Source organism: Achroia grisella, unplaced genomic scaffold (genome assembly GCF_030625045.1).
Source record: "Achroia grisella isolate CSIRO2021 unplaced genomic scaffold, CSIRO_AGI_Agris_v1 utg780, whole genome shotgun sequence".
NCBI lineage: Eukaryota > Metazoa > Arthropoda > Insecta > Lepidoptera > Pyralidae > Achroia > Achroia grisella.
Window position 1 is genome coordinate 7050381 of NW_026713020.1, and position 23581 is coordinate 7073961.

The window sequence follows — 23581 nt, forward strand, 5'->3', positions numbered from 1 at the left end:
GTTTAAAATTGACAAAGTTTCATACAAACTTCCATCCCCTATTTTATCCCCTTGGGGATAGAATTAATCAAAATCCTTTGCGGATGCGGATGGCTACATCATAACATCTACCTGCATGCCAAATTTCAGCCCGATCCGTTCAGTGGTTTGGGCTGTGCGTTGATAGATCATATATACTTGTATAAAAAATATAATTACATAAATAAACAAAATATATAAGCTTATGGATTTTAAACAAAGAAAATTCCCTACCGCCGGATAAATCTGTACTAATTCATATTTAGCTTGCTTGAGAAAGATTTTTTTAAATTCCCACGTGAACTTTCCCACGTGATAAAAATTCATTTGGAGCGATTCAACGTCATCATCGCAGCCCGGAAAACGTCTCCGTGCGTCCACGTGCTGGAAATAGGCCTCCCCCAAAGACCACGACGATCGGTCCTGCGCTGCTCGCATGCAACGCCTTCCAGCGATCATGACCAGATCGTCGGTCCATCTTGCTGGAGTCCTTCTCCCGCTGCGTCTTCCGGTCCGTAGTCGCCACTTTGACGAGCGATTCATGCAATTAACTAATAACTAGTATATGTTATATATATATTAAGTTATACCACAGAGTATATATGCTGTGTAATAATGTTGTCAAAACAAATCCGGATTGGTAGATTCAAATTCAAATTCAAATTCAAAAATCATTTATTCATGTAGGACATTTTAGCCGCTTATGAACGTCAAATTTTTACATTATAATTTTATTTCTTTCCCTACCGTCCAGTTCGGTATATAGATCCAATTGAGAAGAACTGGCAAGAAACTCAATTGTACTTTTTATATACAATGTATATTTATATAGGTGTCTATGTCTAACATAAATGAAAATTTGTCAACTATTGCCATGCACACTCGTCATTCAAGTAATCGTTTAGTGAGTAATAGGCCTTGCTCAGTAAATATGATTTAACAGATGTTTTGAATTTATTTAAGGGTAATTCCAACATATCCTTTGGTATCTTATTGTAAATTTTAATTTGTAATTTGTAAAAGATCTCGTATTCGCCGATTGTATCCGCAGCCCGCACCAAACGTATTAATATCTGATACGTTAGCTTGTCACTTGCACGTGCCTCCTCCTCTATATCTATGGAGCGAGGATAATATGATTGTTTCATAAATAAGAGAGTTTTCTTTCATCCAATCGATTATTGCGTTGTACATTCGGATTCCCACTGAATAAGTTATAAGTTCTGTTATGAGTAAAATTATAGGATTATTGAATTGATTCTACGTTTTATGTATGCATTCTATTCTACATTCACAACCAATATATACCTATGTTGATCACAAATTGATTTGATTTGATTTCATTAGATATCTGAACTATTCTTTTCAAGTTTAATCTATCTTATTTATTAAATATGTAGATAGTATTTTTTTAACAAAACGCTATATGTTTGGTTAATAAATTATCATCTATATAATTGACAAATAAAAATTTTTAGGCATAATTAACGTGGATTTACGTACGTCGGTAAAGGGTCCCTTAAACCTACACCCGGGTCACAAGTCCCGGGAACTGCTCGGAGTTTCCCTCTCAGCCAAACGATGGATCCGGCACCCGCACGGTGAATATACGGAATGTTAAGAAGTTCGTATCACACAAAATTGCTAAAATTTATAGTATCTGTAAAATGAATTGATGAAAAATTTAATATTCCGTGTTATGATGATGTTGGAATATAATTTATCACGATTTCACTCCCAAAATGTCGTAGGAAGTGACTGAGGGAACTGTAAAAATATGCGAGCGACATTATAACAAGCTACCTTTTCTTTCATGAGAACAAATCTTTACCCTTCCAATGGGAACCGACAAGTCTTGCTAAAAGAAAATAAATTTAAACAAATTTAATTTAGGCAATTTGCAAACACTCTGTCCTTATTTATAAATTTGCGGATAAAAGTTTGAATCAGTAATATTTGTCTTTGGAGTAATTTAAATGTATGTTCATTAATTCATAATTTAAAAGCCGGGCTCTTGTCTGTGGAGATCTTTTCTTTATTTTACGACGGTGACAAATAAGCATACGGCGCTTCTGATAGCAAACGACTACCGTAGCCTATGGACGCCTAAAACACCAGGTGAGTCAAGTGCGTTGCGGACCAAAATCTTGCCATTTTTCACGATATTTTCATCCATTCCATCAATATTTTTAGTTGTAAAGATATTTTAAATTTGAATAGATCTATTTGAAACTCTTATGATATGTCAACTCTACCGTCAGTTCGGAATGATTTCGAGATGAGATGAACTGACAAAAAACTCATCTTTTCAAATAAATGTTGTACATGTTTACAATCATACTGCTTCATTTTTAAATTCAAATTTGGGAGAATAGAGTGACCACCAGTATATGCTATTGCAAAAGCAAATAGTCTAATCAGTGTTCGTAACCCTAATAGACCAGTCCCCACAAGCAGCACCCTTTCACGAGCATGACGGATATAACAGGACACGCGTCCAACTTTTTCTATCTAATGTAAATTATTTAACATAGAAGCGTCATGGCTTCGAGTTAACATACTATCACAGATAAGATAATATTATATACTCATTATTGTTCAAAGAAAATAAAAAGAAAAAACAATATTAGGACGATAATAGATTGTTATGACGTAGATGATACATGTAATTTTTCTATTTAATCGTAGGAAGAACTTTCTTTAGTAATGTGAACACGTAATCTTTCCCCTACCCTTGAGTGTCTACTGCCTTTTTCAGTAGTTGCGTAAAAAATAGCAATTGATTTTGTTTCGGTCTTCGGGGTCAGTTCATTTGAAAGTCAATAAGGGTAGAAATATTATTGTCCTGGGACCTATACGTTCGTAAATTGTACGCTAAATGTGCCCAGTCTACATATATAGATAGATAGACCATGAAAGGATCTGTCTCCTTTCATGGTATAGAGAAATTATTGATTCTAAATTAGATGGCTTCGTTGGTCTAGTTCTAGTAGTTGTAGAATTGTAGAAGACATTAGACTACCCCGGTGGTCTAGCAATTTAGCACGTCGCGCCCCTACGTTCGATGGTAGGTATTCGATTCCTCGAACGGGGCAAACATTTGTATTAAAGAGTATGATTGTTTGTATCTGTCTTGGTGTTTTCTATGTATATTATGTATTAACAAAAAAAATGGTTGAGTATGTATATCATTTGTCCAGTACTCATAACACAAGCTCTGCCTAGCTTAGGACTAGATGGCGCTGTGTGAATTTATCCAGAGTTATTATTATTATTATAGTTTGTTTTTTATTCTCGAATTTCTTCAGTGTTGTAGTTTAGAGTTACTGATCATATTGGCCAAGTCATTCTAATATATTTAATGTATAGTTGCTTGTTTATTTATTATTTTTATTTACTACCTAATAACCTATATTAGGTTGCAAGTAAAGAGATTGATTGATTGCATTAAGAATGAGTGCGTAGCGGTTTCTATGTTGATTATCGCATGCCTCTTATTTTCTCTTGTTATCGTGTAATATATATAATAAAAAAAAACTAATCAAAAGAGCAACACACAAATTTCTTTCCTCTTCTTGTGATGAATCTGCGTTCCGATTGAGTGTATGAATGAATAAAAAATATAACTGTTCAAAAGTGTTTATGTTGGGTTTATTTTAATAAATAGATATTATTTCTATTTCCATTGAAAAGTAACATTGTCAAATTGGATGTTTTTTCTTTTTATCTCACCATTCTATTTTAAAATATTTTATGCAATTCCGCCAATTTTGCTTGAATTCGCAAACGGATATCGCAGGAGTTTGCACTATTCTATATTCATCCATTACAAAAATTAGCTCGAGGTCACTAATTGAATTGAAATTCCCCATTATCAGCGTGGTGTTTGCGTGATTAATCAAAATCATAACGGTTTCGCTCCGCCATTTTGTTTCGGAATTAATTACTGTCAACGCCATCTAGCGGATGTTTAGCGTAGCAAATTATTAATAGTTTAGCAAATTTCATTATAACGTACCACATTAATTATTACGGAGGCTCGTAAAGGATTATATGAGTGGTGACAATGGCTGTAGTGCTTTTAATTATTACATTAACTAAATATGATGTGATGGACAAAATGAGATATCGATATAGGGAATTCATAATTATGAGGCAGCAAACTAATATCTTTATATATAAAAGTTACATGTCATGTTTGTCTGCGATGGTCTCCTAAACTACTGAACGGATTGCAAATTTGATTTGCACATTGTGTGCAATTTGATCCAACTTGAAAGATAGGATAGCTTATATCTTAATTTATAGGTGGAATATTATTTTATTCAAGAACCTTAGCCACAGCAACGCGGGGCCGGGTCTGATAGTATGAGTATGTTTATGTTATGTTGTTCATTTAATTTGTGAATAATATTATTTTGCTTATTATAAAATAAAATATATTTCACCATAAACCATTTTATATATACATATAAATAAAATTGGAGTGTCTGTTTGTAATATTGAAATAACCATTTTTTACTACATTGCCTATGAATATACATACGGTACATACAATAAAAAACAACTTTTTACAATTTTTGTCTATCTGTCTGTCGGTCTGTTTGTTCTGGCTAATCTCTGAAATGGCTGGACCGGTTTTAACGGGACTTTTTTTGTAGGTAAATGATGTCATAAGAAGTAACTTAGGCTACTTTTATTTTAGGAAAATAAAGTTAAATTCCACGCGGACGAAGTCTCGGGAACAGCTAGTCTAATATAAAATAAATCAAAAGTCTACTTGATTAAATAATTTTCTATTCTATAAATAGCCCAAGGACAATTTAAACAGCGCCGTCTAGTCCCAAGCTAAGCAGCCCTTTATATTATGGGTACCAGACAACTGATATAAATACATAGACACTTTTTTGTACATACATACTTAATATACGAAGTTCCCATAACACAAGATCTGCTTACTACGGGGTTAGATGGCGCTGTGTTGGTTGTTCAGGGCTATTTATTTATTTATAGTATATGCAATGGAAATAAAAATATTTCCTAAAAATTATAATCATAAAGAATGTTTATATTGTTTTTATAAACATAAGTATGTAGATTAATTGCTGTAATTGGAACAATGGCGTTTTTCGGTTCATTCGACGTCATTTCCTTTTATTGGTCTTTGTTTAAGGCACTCTAACAGATCGCCTACGGCTACGACTATTGTTTTCTTTTATTTGTACTCTCGGCTCGTGAAAAGTTTTTGTGAAAAAGAGGCCGGCGATCGTATTCGCGTTTTCCTTCATTTGACGTCATAACGCTATTGAAGTTGTATTTAATATAATACATTTAATACGAACTGAATATTTGGATCGGACTTATGGATGGATCTGAAAGATGTTGAATAAACGAAGATATGTTTATTGACGATTGATAAGATGTGGAGAGTATGTAGATATGATGGGATAAAAAGCAATGATGATGACATTTAATACGAACTGAATAATCGTATTTCCATATTATTACTATAAATGTGGAAGTATGTAGATAGATAGATAAAAAGCTTTGTTTTTAAAAATTTCCATAGTTTATGCTATTCATATTTATGCTATTAAATTGTAGAATAATGTGTATAAAAATTTACAACAAAATACCTCAAACTATTAGAGAAATGTCTTTTGAAATTTTTCAAAATAGATTACGCAACTGGTTAATTGAGAGATGTTTTTATACAGTAAAAGAATTTTTAAATTTTGATGGTAAAATGAGTTAAGAATTGGATAATATTAATATAATAGTAATGACATAACAGTAATAATATTATGACTAAACATATAATGACTAAATAATAATATAGATATAATAATTTCTTAAAATTGTATAATATAATAATGTAATATGCTATCTGAAAGACAGAATTGTGTAGTTATTTACAGAAGCATAACTAATATAAAATTTTGCATGTCTTCATATAAGACGGATTGTATGGAACCAAATGTACTTTATAACATCTGTGCACACCACATTTCTCGCAAAATAAAATCATTTCATTTCATTTCGGATTTTTCCTTTTATGGCAATTGCGTAAGGTTTTACAACAAACTAGCAGAGTTTGTTCTAAATCTGCCTGAAAAAAGATTCAATGTAGTATAAAACATTTACTTTGTAAAAAAGCATATTATAAAATTGAAGAGTTCGTAAATAATAGTAATGTATTTGTAGAAAAATATTAAAATTCATATAGCGCTGTAAAATATTATCTGATTACACTAAAAATGAGTGCGTAGCGGTTTCTATGTTGATTATCGCATGCCTCTTACTTGTTATTATGTAATTATTTGTTTTAAATAACATCTATTCAAAATAACAACACACACGTTTACTTCTCATTCTCAGTGATGTGATATTATCTGTTCTCATTCTTCTTGTGATGAATCTGCGTTCCTAATGAGTGATAGAATAAAAAAAATATTACTATTCAAAAGTTATTGTATTGAGTTTATTTGAATAAAGATTATGTCTATTTCTTCTTATTATATTCTTTTTTTGATTAATGTTCTGATGAATTGTTTGACATGATACCCACAGTTACTTTTTACCATCGCATGGCTCGCCATCTACAACGAATTCATTCCCACACGCTAGAACTAAAGTGGTCTCGGACAGTGCGGTTTCAGAGGAGCTTCCTCCCGCGTACACTAAGATTGTAGAGTTCATTCTACAATCTAATCTGTCTAGGTTTTCTCACGAGACGGTTTTTTATATTAAGGTTTCTTAAGGGTCGGCAACGTGCACGTAACACCTCTAGTGTTTCAGGCGTTCGTAGGCTACTGTAACCATTTACCATCAGATGGGCCGTATGCCTGTTTGATACCATAGTAGTATAAAAAAAAAGTCTGCGTTGCGAATTAGTGGTAGAATATAAAAATACTATTTAAAAGTCCCTGTATTGAATATATTTGAACAAAGATTATGTATATTTCTATTTTTATTGTATACTATAGCTGTTCCCGCGACTTTGTCAGCGTGGAATTTAACTTTATTTGTCTAAAATAAAAGTAGCCTAAGTTACTCGTTATTACATCAGCTACCTGCCAAAAAAAGTCCTGTTAAAATCGGTCCAGCCATTTCAGAGATTAGCCGGAACAAACAAACAGACAGACAAAAATTGTAAAAAGTGTTTTTTGGTATATGTACCGTATTTATATTCATATGCATGTAATAAAAAACTGTTATTTCAATATTACAAACAGATACTCCAATTTTATTTATATGTATAGATTATTATCTGCAAAACTCATGTTGGGGTTTGTCTGCAGGCACATGTTCTCTCTTATCTACTAAATAGATGCATATCTGTCTCTCTTTTACCTTTTCGCCACATGACGGTTGAACGGATTTAACGAAAATTGACATGAAGACAGATTATACTATGAGAATAAAATTTGGTTATCTACATATACATATAAATGAAATTGGACTGTCTGTTTGTAATATTAAAATAACCGTATTTTACATTATATTACATGCATATGAATATAAGTACGGTATATACACCAAAAAACAGTATTTACAATTTTTGTCTGTCTGTCTGTCTGTCTGTTTGTTCTAGCTAATCTCTGAAATGGCTGGACTGATTTCGACGAGACTTTTTACGGCAGATAGCTGATGTAATAAGGAGTAACTTAGGGCTACTTTTATTTTAGAAAAATAAGATAATATTCTTCGAGGACGAAGTCGCAGGTGCAGCCAGTTGTTAATGAAGTAACTAAGCTAAAAATAAAATGGTTCAATGTAGATAAATCTACAAAATATATTACTTTCCGTTTATGTACTAGGTAACTGAAGTAACTGGATAACTGTAACACAAGAAGCACGACTCAGAACTTGTTAAATCTTAAAGTTTCGAAGTAACTAAAGGATTTCTTGAGAGTAGAGTAGTTTTTGTACAGGATTCAACAGAGTCAGGGTTTCAAGTGAACAGCCTGTATATAGCTAATGTTTAAAATAAACACTAAGTTTTAAACTGTGTATAAACTTGACTTATATTGTATTTGTATTTTTTTCATGTTTATACGTACAATTAGGAAAAATCATGTTAAATATATTTCTCGGCCTTCGGTGGTCTAGCAGTTTATCATATCGCTTTACGTCCGAAGGTCGCGGTTTCGATTCCTCGCACGGCACAAATATTTTGTATTCAGGAGTATTTGTATCAGTCTGGGCGTATTCTATGTATGTAATTACAAAAAAATAATATCTTAGTATTTATATCAGTTGTCTAGTACCCAGAACACAAACTCTGCTTACCGTGGGACTAGATGGCGCTGTGTTAATTGTTCAGGGTTATTTATTTATAAAATTAATGTGTGTATTAGTCTATTATTACAATTAATAGAAAAAATAAATATAAATTGTCTGTACGGTCTCGGCACTGCTGACTGCAATCTGCCACGGTAGCGCCGATACACCACACCCTTCGGCCAGTAGTCCTCCTTCATGAAGGTGGTCAGCATGTTGGTGGGAACTCGGGCCACAATTGCTTTGTAAATATTATCTTATCTCATATAGATAGCGGTTCCACTGAAACAAAATTTATATAAAATGTAGATAGATAGAATATGTTTTATTTCCATTGTAACGACTGCCCATGTTGAAGTTCGACTGAAGTCATATCGTTCAGAAAGGAGGTGGACCCTTTTTATAAGTTCTTCCGCGATTTTAAGTGCTTGGATTTGCACTCTATCGTCTACTGAGCTGTAAAGACCTGCCGCAGTCAATAGCAATAGAATAATTTTAAAAAAATTGTTGGTTACCCCTGAGATAGACAATCACATAGTTCTTATTAATTATTCTTATTTAAAATCAGAATCTAAACATACCTGCGAATACAAATTTGTATTGTGCAGGGATCAACCTAAAGACTACTGGAAAGTAGGGCAGGTACGATTTCAACAGACCACAGAGAACGTTCAAGGGCATTTTTGTATTGAATACTAAAGTAATTTTGTACGTAGTTATATATAAATATATATGTATATTTATTTTATGTTTAAATAACTTTAATATACGTAATACAGAAGTAAAAAGTACATATTGCGGACTTAACACGTAGTGTCCAGTGAACCAGTCAACCAGGGTTGTGCAGAGATAAGTTGTTGGCGGTCCAAATAATATTATATTATATATATATTTGTGTATAAAATTTTCGTGTCAGGTTGTTTGTTCGCGATGAAATTATAAATTACTGAACCTATTTTGATTAAGTTTTATATGTCCTCGGTAGGTCTGAGAATAGGTTGTTATCTATTTTTTTACCCTTAAGTCATTAGAGGAAAATATTTTTTTTGAAAAGAAAGATTTTTTTTTGTGATAATAAGGGTGGGCCTTATTATCCCAAAATAAATTTCTTTCTTTTTGACACATCTTTTTATGCATGTGTGTGTGTGCATCACACTTACTTGACATTTGTCATTATATTTCGCCCAATTTACATAATATCTTTTTAAAATTATAGCTTATATTATTCTAATGTATAAACTGTATTACTGTAAAGTTATGTTAAAATCCGCTCAGTACTTTTTGCCTGAAAGGGTAATAACCATCCATCCATACTCACAAACATACGTGTTTATAATATTAGTAAGATATCGGCATTAAAAAACAATCCTGAATTTTCAACCCTCTACCATCAACCCCCATTTTTTAAAAGCGATATTAATTTATATAGCGAAACGTTTGTAGGGTCAGCTAATATATTTTGTAATGGACCTAGATAGCCGTATTTTGGCCAAACAAGTGATGAAGGAAAAAATCAAATTGAAAAAACTCGTAACCTTGTATAAATAAATCAATAAATGTAAAGTTACCTGAGTTTCTTTAACCTTTATAATTTCAGTTCCGGAGTATAAAGTTTAAAATATCAAAAACTGCAATTTTACTCCTAAATCAACAATTCATTAGTGGATTGGCCTCGCAAATCCCTGAACAAATTAAAAGACCAAACCGATCCCATTCTAACCCGGAATATAACTTCAACAGCTACTGTAATCCTTAATTACTTTCAATTATTTGTCCCAAAGAATATTAATGAGGTCATTCCTGAATTTCCAACGTTTCAATGCCAGAAGTTTGATTGAGTTTACCATAGAAAACAAGACGAAGTGTTTGATTTTAAGGTACTCCCTAAGTTATGTAATTTGCATTAAATATTTGATTAGTCGGTGCTTTATATTTTAGGATGTAACAAAGTTCTTATTTCTACTTAAACTTCAATGTGAACCTGAAATTTCTCATGCAAAAGTGAAAATAATAACTTATTCAGCTTTAGCTATAACTTGCCTAAATCTCAAAGGTAATTCAGGCGCTATCATTTCCTATTTGAAAACGATTACATTGAATAATTTTTTGATTATATAATCAAAATTAGTGCTAATTTTTTTTTATACCACGTAGATGGCAAATAAGCGTATGACCCATCTGATGGTCATAGGTTACCGTAGCCTATGGATGCCTGGAACACCAGAGCTATTGTTCAGGCTCATTGTCGATATACCCTTCATGAAAAACCTCATGCTGTACTCTCTCGAGAAAACCTTGGCAGGTAGCTCATACCACAATCTAAGTGTACACGGGAGGAAACTGTTCTGAAACGGCACTGTTCGAGATCACTTAGGTACAGCGTGTGGGGATGAATTCCCTGTTGATGGCGAGCGGTGCGATGGTAAAAAATTACTGTTAAAAATATGAGTGCAACTGCATTTTGTAATCAATTGTTCGTATGAATACGGAAGAATACTGAATTTTACAGAAGTAACCTTTATATATTGTCTGCTTGTGGACCGGTATGTTATTTATTTCAGCCACAATGCACCTTGCTTTGTAAACTACGTTTTAATTTGATTTATATTTTACTAACTACTCGCCCCGGCTTCGTACTGGTGTACATGTATTATATATATAAACCTTTCTCTAGAATCACTCTATCTATTAAAAACTCCGCTTCAAAATCCGTTGCGTAGTTTTAAACATTTAAACATACATAGGGACGTACAGATAGCGACTTTATTTTATACTATGTAATGATTCTCTTGAATTGTACATTGACATGGAGTCTCACGGCTATCGAATTATGACGTGATATCTTAGTTTGCCGTATATATATGTAATAATAATAATAATATATGTATTTTTATTTAGGAAATATTATTGATATATAACACGCATTACAAATAGTTTAAATAAAATCGGCAGCACATATACATGTACAAACATGTACATATATTCATATAGCCATACAAATATAATAAAACAATTAGAAACCAGTATGGTACTATAAAATATAAAAGTATCTATGGAAAAACTTGGAGGACGCCTATGTCAAATCTCTACAAATTGTTCACATTCAGAATGAATAAAATAATTAAATATAAACTAACACGGTTACTTTTTTTTTTATATATAACACAGGGGACAAACGTGCATACGGCTCACCTGATGGTAAGTGATAACCGCCGCCCATGAGCACCCACAACACTATGGGAATTGCAAGTACGTTGTCGGCCTTTTAAAAAGGAATAAGCTCTTTTCTTGAAGGTTTTAATATCGTATCGGTTCGGAAATACCATTGCTGGAAGGTGATTCCACAATATGGTTGTAATGCAATTACTGCAAAATAACTGTATAATTACTGATTGGTCTATACCGGACCGTAGCTACAGTTGTGTATGAATCTGTAATCCACCGTTAAGTATATTTCAATCAGTCGCCAAAATACAACCGTCGATATACAACGTGTCGTTTTATTTAAATTTCAAAACAAAATTCCACTTCTCCCATACCAAACCAAACAGTTATATCACAATCAACTATTAGAATAATTGTAAACTTAAAAGTTAATAGTAATAAAGGCTATATTCACAGGATATCATAAGAGAGGAATTGAAGAGGTATTAACATACTACTAACTAAACGTTAATTAAGAACACCAAGAACTTGATGACGACTTGTTTTAAGAGCACAGTAATTGCTCTCCATAAGGTGTAACAACTTCGTCGTTATGACAGAACGAAGCCGAGCTCGTAACGGTACTTCCATCCAAGAATTAACTTTGGGAAATCCCGTCAAGTCCTGAAATGGAAATCATTAAACGTAATGAACAGGAACCAGCCCACAGCGTGGTAAAGTTTAGTTTTAATTGAATTTTTCTGGCGATTAATATAACATATCCTAATAATATTATAAACGTAAAAATTTGTGAGTATGGATGGATGTTTGTTAGTCTTTCACTTAAAAACCACTGAACGGATTTTGATGAAACTTTACGGAAACATAGCTTAACATATAGCATCAGAATAACATATAGGCTTTACATTACAGGCGGGCGAAACCACCCATTTAATCCCAAGTTAAGCAGAGCTTGTGTTATGGGTACTAGACGACTGATACAAATAAATAGTTTTTTTTGTAAATACATACACAATATACATAGAAAAGATCCAGACCGATACAAACAATCATACACATGAATACAAAATATTTGTGCCGTGCGAGGATCGAACCTGTGACAATCGGAAGTAAAGCGGTGTGCTAAACCGCTAGACCACCAAGGTCGTCAACTAACTTGTTTATCTAATACTAACTTTTGCTCGCAGCTTCGCTCGCGTTAATATATCCCTTTAGGGGTGGAATTTATCAAAATCCTTTCTTAGGGGATGGCTACATCATAGTAGCTTTATGCAAGCAAAGTCTCAGCCCGATCGGTTTAAAATTGACGAAGTTTCATATAAACTTTCATCCTCCATTTTATCCCCTTGGGGGTAGAATTAATCAAAATCCTTTCTTAGCGGATGCCCACGTCATAACATCTACCTGCATGCCAAATTTCTGCCTGATCCGTCCAGTGGTTTGGGCTGTGCGTTGATAGATCACTATGTCAGTCACTCTTGAATTATATATATTTAGATGTCCAAGTGCTATTCCTCAATTAGTCGTAAGAAAAGGACAAAACGCTTAGTCCTTTCGCATCACACTTACGTGTCTGCAATGAGAAGGTCCAAATTAAACATGGCTGCTGTTCAAGTAATTGCTCCTTTAATTCCATTTCTACTTTAGATGAGATGTTCACAGTTGCAACTGTGTAAGGTTTATTTCAAGAAAATCTACATTTTACTATTTGACCATTTAAAATTACTTTTTATATTACCTGCATATATTATGTTACTTAATTATGAAGTACTAATATTTAAAACTAGCTGTACCCGCGAATAAAACTTTATTTTCTGAAATAAATGTAGCCTAAGTTACTTCTTATTACATCAGCTATTTGCCAAAAAAAGTCCCGTCAAAATCGGTCCAGCCATTTCAGAGATTAGCCGGAACAAACAGATAGACAAAAATTGTAAAAAATGTTATTTTGGTGTATGTACCGTATTTATATTCATATGCATGTAGTAAAAAACGGTTATTTCAATATTACAAACATCTGTTTGTAATATTGTAATATTGGAGTATCTACTCCAATTTTATTTATATGTATAGATGTTTGCAAGATTATAGTAATTTAGTGTCTAATGTGAAAAAATATTTCTAAATATTAATGTAATTGAGTATCTAATATGATCCATATTGTATGCATTTGACTTTTGCAATAAGTGTTGTGAAATGACTATTTATAATATATTTGTAGAAACTGTATTCAGTATGAATTGTAATATTATTGTATTTTCATATTGTATATTATTTATATATTACGTTATGTTTATTATATAATGTAGGTAGATATTTATAAAACTAAATAAAACTTTATTAATATTGTAAAGGAATTTCAGTTGTTAAACTTAATAAGTTGTTTAACGACTCAATAGATGTCTATAAAAATAACGTCACTCTAGTGAATCAGATAGTATTATAGATTTTGAAATGTGAACGAAATGGTTAGTGTTTGGAAAAATAAATCTTTAAACATAATCGAAGTTTCATTTCAAAGACCTTTAACAAATGTGTAATTAATTTAAAAAAAATTGTGTGTTTGATAAGCACTTAGGTATGTCAGTAGGGGCTGCATTTATACATAGATTTGTTGTATATAAGTAGTTTATTATATTAGAAGTAAATTGCAGTCATATAATGGTATAACCAATAGTATAAAATAATTAAGAATTAGGAGCACAAGAGAAAATGTCTGTAAAGAAGTGTGTAATTTTGTAGTTTTAAATTTTCCCGCGCAAACGTAATGCGTAATGTTAAAGATTTAAGCATACATACGGACGGACAGACGGCTAGCGACTTTGTTTTATACCATGTAATGATACATACTTCGAGATACGATTAACAAGTTAGTGGCATTATGTGTGATACGCAGCAGTACAAAAAAGGTAGTAAGCGTGGAGGATTGTTTAAAGAAAAAAACAATCATTTTCAGTCTAAACCCATTTGAGTGTATGTGAAAATAATAAAAAAAAAGCAACATGGCGGCTGCCTATGCGATGTGTTACGTGGGAAGTGTTAATAATATAATATTGTGGGGAGAAGGGTATTGTTAGTAATGTAATATTATGTTATCTGTGGTAATGTGGACTGATAACCCCATTGCTAGCAATGTACCATGTCAGGTCGACCTCCACGCGATTCCCCATGGAAACCATCGTGATAAATTCCTGGTGAATTTGACGATGTGCTAACTGACCTGACCTCATGCTCATCTTATCATCCTCCACTGGTGCCCCGCCAGCGTAAACCGTTAGCGCAGGCGGGTGCACCATTCCATTATCAACCCTCAAAAAAAAATATAATATTGTAAAAAGTTTTAATATAAATCGGAGAATAAGTGAATGTAATTTGATATAAGTAACAAGGACTAATCGCGTAAAGAATAATGAAACGTGTAGGTATATCATAAAAAAATAATTTCGCCAGATTGCAACCGCTACTAAAAAAAAATTTATGAAATGCGTATTATTTGTTTTTGTACATTTATTACTCCTTTGTTATTTATTTAAAATTGTATGCAGTGACGTAGCGCGGGTTTGATTCCTCACCCGGTAGATTTGTTTTCTATATATATTATGTATGTAGTTACAATTTTTTTTACAAGTATTTATATTAGTTGCATAGTACCTATAATACATCTTCTGCTTAGATTGAAATTAGATGGCGTTGTGTGAATCATCCTGGATGGTTACTATTATTGTACTAAACATTCCTATTGTTTTTGTTACCCATCTCTTCTAGACCCATACGCACAACGATGTATTGTTCCAAAGGTAAATAAAGGCTAAAATCGTAGAACAAATGGAAGGTACAGTCCGTTTAAAAAGAGACAATGGGCAGCCGGAGGCGATCTGCCCGAGCACGGCTCCCAAACAATGCTGATAGCGACGGATGAAAATAAATAGAACTCTTGAGTGAATCGGAGAATTTTCGCTCATCCATAAAGGGACAACGATTAATCGTTCAGCTAAGTATAAAGTAATGAGCGTTAATTATTTAATTTGTGGATTATTTATTAAGGAAGGGGTCCTTTACCTTTTTGGAGGCATTTGGGAACAATCCGACGCCATTTCTCGTGAGGGAACAAGGTAATAATATAAATTTAATATTGTGATATTTGTTTCGAATTGTGATTAGATTTTTAGCAACTACCTACTTGATGGATATATATTATTTTGTCTAATTGACGATTATTGAGTTATAACTCATATTGCAATATGGCAATATTGCAATATGGGTTATAATATCCTTTTTATTTTATATTTATTTTAATTATTATTTTCACGTACCCTCAAATGGGTTAAAGCTGAAAATCTGTGTTTTGTTCCCTGAACAATGTTCCACGCTGAGTTTCGACCTTTTTGTATTGCTACAGATCACACATAATTAACACAATTTTATAAATCTTATGTTGTATTATGTATTTTTATATTCTTATGAACATGTTATGTGTGTGACTAGTAACAAACAAATAAACGATATATCTATCTATCTATCAATAGGGGTGTAGACTCAATAACGGTCGGAATTTGATCGCTATTAATGAAGATCGTAACGGTAATCAAGTTTCCACGCTTAATATTTGTGGTCTCACACATGTTAATTGTAGCGGAATTAAAAAAAATAATATAAATCTCAAGTAGTGAAATGGACTTCCGCAAAATAACACCTAAGGTGATAAAAAAATGTTTAGAGTCTATTTATAAACCTTTTTGTATGTTATTGGAAAGTTTCAGAAATGTTACGTCGATACAGCAATACTTTTATTTTATTCCTTTTTCAAATTACACTCCACATAAATTGCGTCGCTGTACATTCACGTGTGGTCGTCTCGGTCGCCTCGAACAGAGAGAGAGCAGCCCGCTCCCTCCTTGTTCCCGGCCTCTTTATATCTACTACTATTGGTGGCGGCATAATCGTGACGTCACCAACATCACGTGACTCACTATGGTTCCAAATTTGAAATGTAAGTAACAAATTAGTCAACTGAGTGTTCTTTATGTATAGAAGCTCACAATGTATACATACAATTAGGAAAAATCCCGTGATTTACCACGTTATAGTATTTTTATTGAGTTCCCAGTATTTCAACCCCCATGTTGATAGGTACAGTTCTTTTAATGTAATTGGAATGAAAAATAAGCTAAAGGCCCACATGATAGTAGTAATACGTAAAATACTAAATACTACTGCGGATGTCCTATCGAATGCAATAACGTTCATGGATTAGCAATATATCATGATACCAAATAAGTATAGAGTTTTCTATTCTATTCTCTTCAACCAGATATTTCAGAGCCTTTTCAAACGAAGCCACTTACAAAGCAAGCTGAAATAGGGATGCCGATAACTTTTTACTAAGATTGCTTATCTTAATAAAAAGTTAGTCGCTTAGGTAAAGTTCTATTTACTTTTAAACGTTCTCTTTTTTTGTTATTATTATACTACGTATTTAATTACGCTATAGTTACCAGTAGTGTGACAAGCTTGGATAAAGTCTGAAACGAAAATATTAGAGATTCTTTCAGAGTAGCTCCAATCGAGGAAAAAGTGAGAAAAAGTCCCTAACGCTAGTATGGTCATATCCAAAGACGCGAAGACTACGTGGTTAAGAAAGTGCTCAAGATACTAAACTCAACCAGAGGTAGAGGCAGGCCGCAAGCCACTTGGTGGAATAATATTAAGAAGCAGATAGACCAGGACAACCTTACTGCTCAGACAACCAAGAAGAGAGTTCTCTGGCGCAAATATACAGGGAGACCCGACCCCAGATAATCTGGGATCATAGGTTGAATTGAGAGAGATGTAAATTACACTATTGTATTAGGTCAAGACTTTTTAGCGGGTATGATGAGGCTGCTATTTTTTTTTACAGTATTCTTTTTTTGAAGGATTGAGAGTTCTGGTACAAGCAGTAGAAAAAAGGAGGTGAACGGATGAGACCAAGTTATGGCTATGTACAAATTTATATGGATGAAATATTTACAATACATATATACACAAGAAAGCCATTGGGTCTCGAATAACAAGCTTGTTATTTTCTTCTTAACGTCGTAACTAGGCAACCATGTTGCTGTGCCTTAATAGTAAATTCACCGCATCCTATTAAAATAGTTGTAAAAGTAGAAATAAATAGATAAAATATTAGAACTTCACAACATATAGACAATAACTATAATAACTATCTACAAAAATACTCGTTCCATTTGAAACCGTATGTACCGTTACCGCTGATGTAACGTGAACAGATTGCTCTTTTTAATTTGTCACAGAGCGTCCCGGATCACTCGTTACTAATGGACTGTCGATATCGGAAATTCCAACTAGGTACCCAATAAAAGTTCGGACATAAAGGAATATACTAAATGGATTCTATATCCCAGCAAATAACCTTTGTCTATTATTAAATTTGTATCCATTTTATTTACATATTCTTCCGTCTTCTGTAGGCTGGTATTATTGGATGGTTTACGAGCAGCAGCTCAAACAATTTCTTATGAAGCTGGATTGGGTTGGATTTTATTATTGTATTATTATCTATATGTATACATTTTTTTTTATGGATTATAATGGAATGGTGCCTACGGTAATGATTTGCGCTGGCAGGGTACCAGATCCCCATCATCATCCAGACCCTTCCGATCGATCCAATTTAAACGAGGATCGTAATTAAATTAATTAATTAAACCGGTTTATGTCTGTTGTCTAGTACCCATTATGAGTACTAGACAACAGATAGCTTGTAGACAACAGATAGATAGCAAGACTTGCTTACCTTGGAACTAGATGGCGTTGTGTGAATTATCCACGTTTTACTAAATTACCGTTTTTTTGTACACGAAAATTTAGCTATTTCTATATAAATACCTTCTCGGAAATAGAAGAAGAAATTGTATTTTTATATCCCTTCACAAATGAACCGGTAATAAATATTTGTTGATAATTATCAGGATACGACCCGGGTTAGTAAAAAACCGGTTTATATCTGTTGTCTAGTACCCATAACACAAGCCTTGCTTATGGAACTAGATGGCGTTGTGTGAATTATCCACGTTTTACTAAATTACTCATTTTTGAACAGAAAAATTTAGCTATCTCACTCTATATACCTTCTCGAAAATAGCAAACGAAATTGTATTTTTATATCCCTTCACAAATGAACCGGTAATAAATATTTGTTGATAATTATCAGGATACGACCCGGGTTAGTAAAAACCATTATAAATGATAATAATGTTTTTGTAGAAAATATCTAACTTAAAATTCATAGCGCTGACAATGTTATCTTATCTGATTGAACAGAGATTAAGTGCGTGGCGGTTTCTATGTTGATTGTCGCATGCCTAATCCTTGTTGTTAATTAAATATAAGTAAATCAATATTTAATTAAAAGAGCAACACTCAAGTTTCTTGCTTATTCTTCTTGTGATAAATCTGCATTCCGAATAAGCGGTACAATAAAAAAAACTTAACTATTCAAAAGTGCTTATATTAAGTTTATTTGAATAAAGATTATTTCTATTTCTATTTCCGGTTTATATCTGTTGTCTAGTACCCATAACACGAGCCTTGCTTACCTTGGAACTAGATGGCGTTGTGTGAATTATCCACGTTTTACTAAATTACTGTTTTTCTGAACAGGAAAATTTACCTATCTCTCTCTATATATCTTTTCGAAAATAGCAAATGAAATTATATTTTTATATCCCTTCATAAATGAACCGGTAATAAATATTTGTTGATAATTATCAGGATACGACCCGGGTTAGTCCAAAACCGGTTAAATGTACCGAAATGAAGGCTTTTCAATACCTGATCGATATCGAAGTTTCAGACAAAGGTGTAGAGGCATTCTCGACTCTATTACTGATACATATCCGGCAATTGATATTTATCTTACATATTAATAATTTCCTAAAGCTATTATACTTGTCTGTGATGAAGACCCTTCCTTTGAATAAATTAAAAAAATATTTAAAAATAAATATTTAAAATTAAAAAAGTTTATAACTAAGACTCGGAGTATATTATATAAACGTTCCAAAAATGGTCAGTTGCTGAAAAAAACTAGTTTAAACAATTTAAAATTGCATGATTATATTAATAAGTATAATAATAAACTAGTGGAAAGCCAAAAGTTATATGACATGGATACAAGTTACCTAACTTCAAAAATAAAGAGTTTAGAATCATCGCTTCATGATTTAAATAACAAGTATACTATCTCACAAAAACAAATCCAGGAGCATATTTTAGCAATGGATGATTTGATTGATGTCAGTAAATACAATGCTGACCGTTTTGAGTCGTTAACTAAACATTGTACATGTGATCATTCAACTTTGCCAAATAATAATTCAGTTTCAACTGTGCAGATAAATGAAGTTCAGGGGATTTGTGTCAGTGACTATAATCCTAAAAGTAGCACAATGGTGTTTTCTGACAGAATAGGCTGTAATTTTGGGTCTATATTGAAGTATCATCTTAGGGTGATGTATTAAATTACTGTATGCCAGGGGCATCATTTGCACAAATTATTAACAAAATTAAATCTACTAAAATGAATAAAATGACCACAGTTGTGTTATTTTTTGGTAATAGTATTAAATTAAATAGACAGGATATAATTAAAGGTATTCAATATTTGTTACAATTGAATGTATATAAGATTGTATTGTGCGCTCTTCCTTATACAAGTAGCCATTATTATAAAAAAATTAACAATAAGGTACATTACCTTAATAATTTATTGCATACATTGACATGTCGTCATAGTGACGTTTTTACATTTTTTGACACTAATAGTTTTATTAGTGATTTTTATTTGACAAAAGATACAATGTATCTTTCTAAATCTTCTAAGAATAAAATAGCCACTTTAGTGGCTTATAATATTGACTTCATGAACAGTTTACATGGTAAACTTCAATATAAAAATTGTGACATAACAAATGATTCTATTAATTTTTGTTTAAATAGTGATATAAGTAATTTGACTGCAGATTTAAACTGCTAACAAAGACAAAGGGAAAGCAATTAGAATTGGTAATTGTTCATCAGAACATACAAAGTTTTCCCGGCAGTGAATTAATTATACAATTATTTTTGGAAAAATACAATATTGACATTATCTGTTTCACTGAACATTGGCTTAAAGAAAGCAATATGATGTTCAGTTTAAATAATTATAATGTTGTCAGCTGCTTCAATAGAAAGTCAGTTAACAGAGGTGGGTCTATGATAATTGCAAGAAATAATATTAAAGTAAAGGAACGTGCTGACATTGTTAGACTTTCTATTGAGTGTTGTACAGAAATCTCATGTATAGAACTAGATAATTATATACTTATATGTGTTTATAGGCCTCCTAATAGTGATTATAATGTATTTGAAGAGGTGATGGAGGATATATTAAAAAAAGTATTTAATAGCAGTAAAAAAATCATTGTGTGTGGTGATTTTAACGTTGATATTCTTTGTGATACACCCACATGTACAAAAATTATTAGTTTATTTCAGTCTTTTAATTTGAGTAATGTCTTTCAGGAACCCACTCGTGTAACCGCTACGACTGCTACTTGTCTTGACAATGTTTTTGTAACTGTGAGTATATTGAAAAATTAATAATAAATAAACTTCCTTCGGATCACTGTGGTCAAGTTGTTAAGTTTAGTAATCAGACTAAAAAAAATACCAATAATAAAAGATCAAAAAGACAAATAAATGCTTACAATATTAATAAATACAAAAGCACGGTTAAATATAAATTAGACTTAGAGTTACAATCTGTCAGTCTTAATAATCCTGATATTCTTTACACCAAGTTAATTAGTCTTTTGTCAAAAGAATACCAGAATATTTTCAAGAAAAGAGAATATTGTGTTAAATCTAAATTTACAGAATGGGCAACAGTAGGAATACTTAAAAGTAGAAACATTTTATTTGATTTATATGATCAAAAAAAATATAGATTTGATGACAAATTTACGACTTATGTGAGAAATTACTCTAAAATTTTCAAACAAGTTTGTATTGCAGCTAAATCTAATTTTATAAATAAACAAATTAATCAGTCCTCTGACAAAATTAAGACCATCTGGGGAATTATAAACAAAGAAACTGGACGGTCTGAAAAAGCCTGCAATCAATTCTCATTAAATTATGACAATAAGTTAATAACAGCAACAAAAGATATAGTTCATATTTTTCAAGATTTTTTTGCTAATATTCCGATTGATATTACATCTTCTCTAGACTCATCTCCAATTCGAGCAAAAACATTACTGGAGGCTAATGTCAGCCCTTGCTCTTTAACATTTAAATTTTCACATGTCAGCCCTTTTCATGTCATAAAAATATTCAAACAGTTAAATTTAAAAAATACGGAAGATCTCTGGGACATGTCAGTTAAAGTAGTTAGTTCATTCATAGATATTGTTGCTCCTTATCTAGCTACTATTTTCAATAAATGTGTTGATAATGGCGTGTTTCCTCAATTAATGAAATTTAGCAAATTAATTCCACTCTTTAAATCTGGAGATAGATTTGAGCTAGGCAACTATAGACCAATTTCTATTTTGCCAGTTCTAAGTAAAGTATTTGAAAAGATTATGTTTAACCAAATGTTAAAATACTTCAGGGATAACGGACTGCTTCACAGTCAGCAATATGGTTTCACTGCCGGCAAGTCTACTACTGATGCAGGTGTAGCGCTTATTACACATATATTCGAATCATGGGAAAACTCACAGGATGCTCTCGGCGTTTTTTGTGACTTGTCGAAGGCGTTTGATTGCGTAGATCATGAAACACTTTTGTACAAGCTCAAATATTATGGTATTAGAGATAATGACCTAAGTCTAATGAAAACTTATCTAGAGGATAGGGTGCAAACTGTAGATATTGATGGTGTAAAGTCTAAGGGAACTAATATAAAAATGGGCGTTCCTCAAGGTTCAATATTAGGCCCATTTCTCTTTTTAATTTATATAAATGACCTTCCCTACATGGTAGAGAAAGTTGCAGATATAGTGTTATTTGCGGATGATACTTCGTTAGTGTTTAAAATTGGTCGCCAATGTAATCAATTAGACGATGTAAATTATGCTATCTCTGCTATACTAAATTGGTTCACATGTAATAATCTATTATTGAACTCCAACAAAACTAAGTGCATTAAATTCACGCTGCCTAATGTAAAACAAGTAAATACGCAGCTATTGCTTAATGATGAAATAGTAAATTTTGTTAATGATACAGTTTTTTTAGGAATAACAGTGGACTCGAAGTTACAATGGGGGCCCCATATTTCAAAATTAGCCAGTAGACTTAGTTCTGCTGCTTATGCAATTAGAAGGATAAGGCAATTAACAGACGTGGCGACGGCAAAACTTGTATATTTTAGTTATTTCCATAGCATTATGTCATATGGCATACTGCTATGGGGTAAAGCTGCCGATATAAATACTATATTTATTTTACAAAAGAGAGCCATACGTTCTATTTATGGTATGGGTTCTAGAGAGTCATTACGTCAATGCTTTAAACAATCAAATATCCTCACCGTTGCCTCACAGTACATTTATGAAAATATTATGTATACAAGGAAAAACTTAGATAGTTTCAAGAAACTTAAAGACTGTACAAGTAGAAACTTACGCAATAAAAATAAGCTAATTTTACCTAAATGCCGTCTACACAAAGTTAGTAATTCATTTTATGGTAATTGCGTAAGATTCTATAATAAACTGCCAGAGTCTACGCTAAATCTTACAGAGAGGCAATTCAAATCTTATATTAAACAAATGTTATGTAAAAAAGCCTATTATAAGATAGATGAATTTATAGATGATAGCAATATATAGCAAGAATAAGTTTATTTGCGGACAACGTTATAATTTTAATTTTCATACTGCTTTCTTGATATATGATAGCGTAGCGGCTTTTGTATTGATTGCCGCATGCATCCTTATGTAAAGTGCGAATACTGTAACTACCATATAGTAATTTTTGTAGCTGTGACGTGGTCGTGTGGAATGAGTAGTCATGCTCACTAAAATGTCCAGACATGTGGCGGCGTGGTGGGCCGGGT

The 23581-nt window shown here is 32.4% G+C and overlaps 1 protein-coding gene across 1 annotated transcript in view; it reads left to right on the forward strand.

Moving 5' to 3' along the window:
- Positions 1–23581, forward strand: part of LOC131850878 (uncharacterized) — a 359653-nt gene that overhangs the window by 149819 nt on the left and 186253 nt on the right. The gene's annotated exons all lie outside the window — the stretch shown is intronic.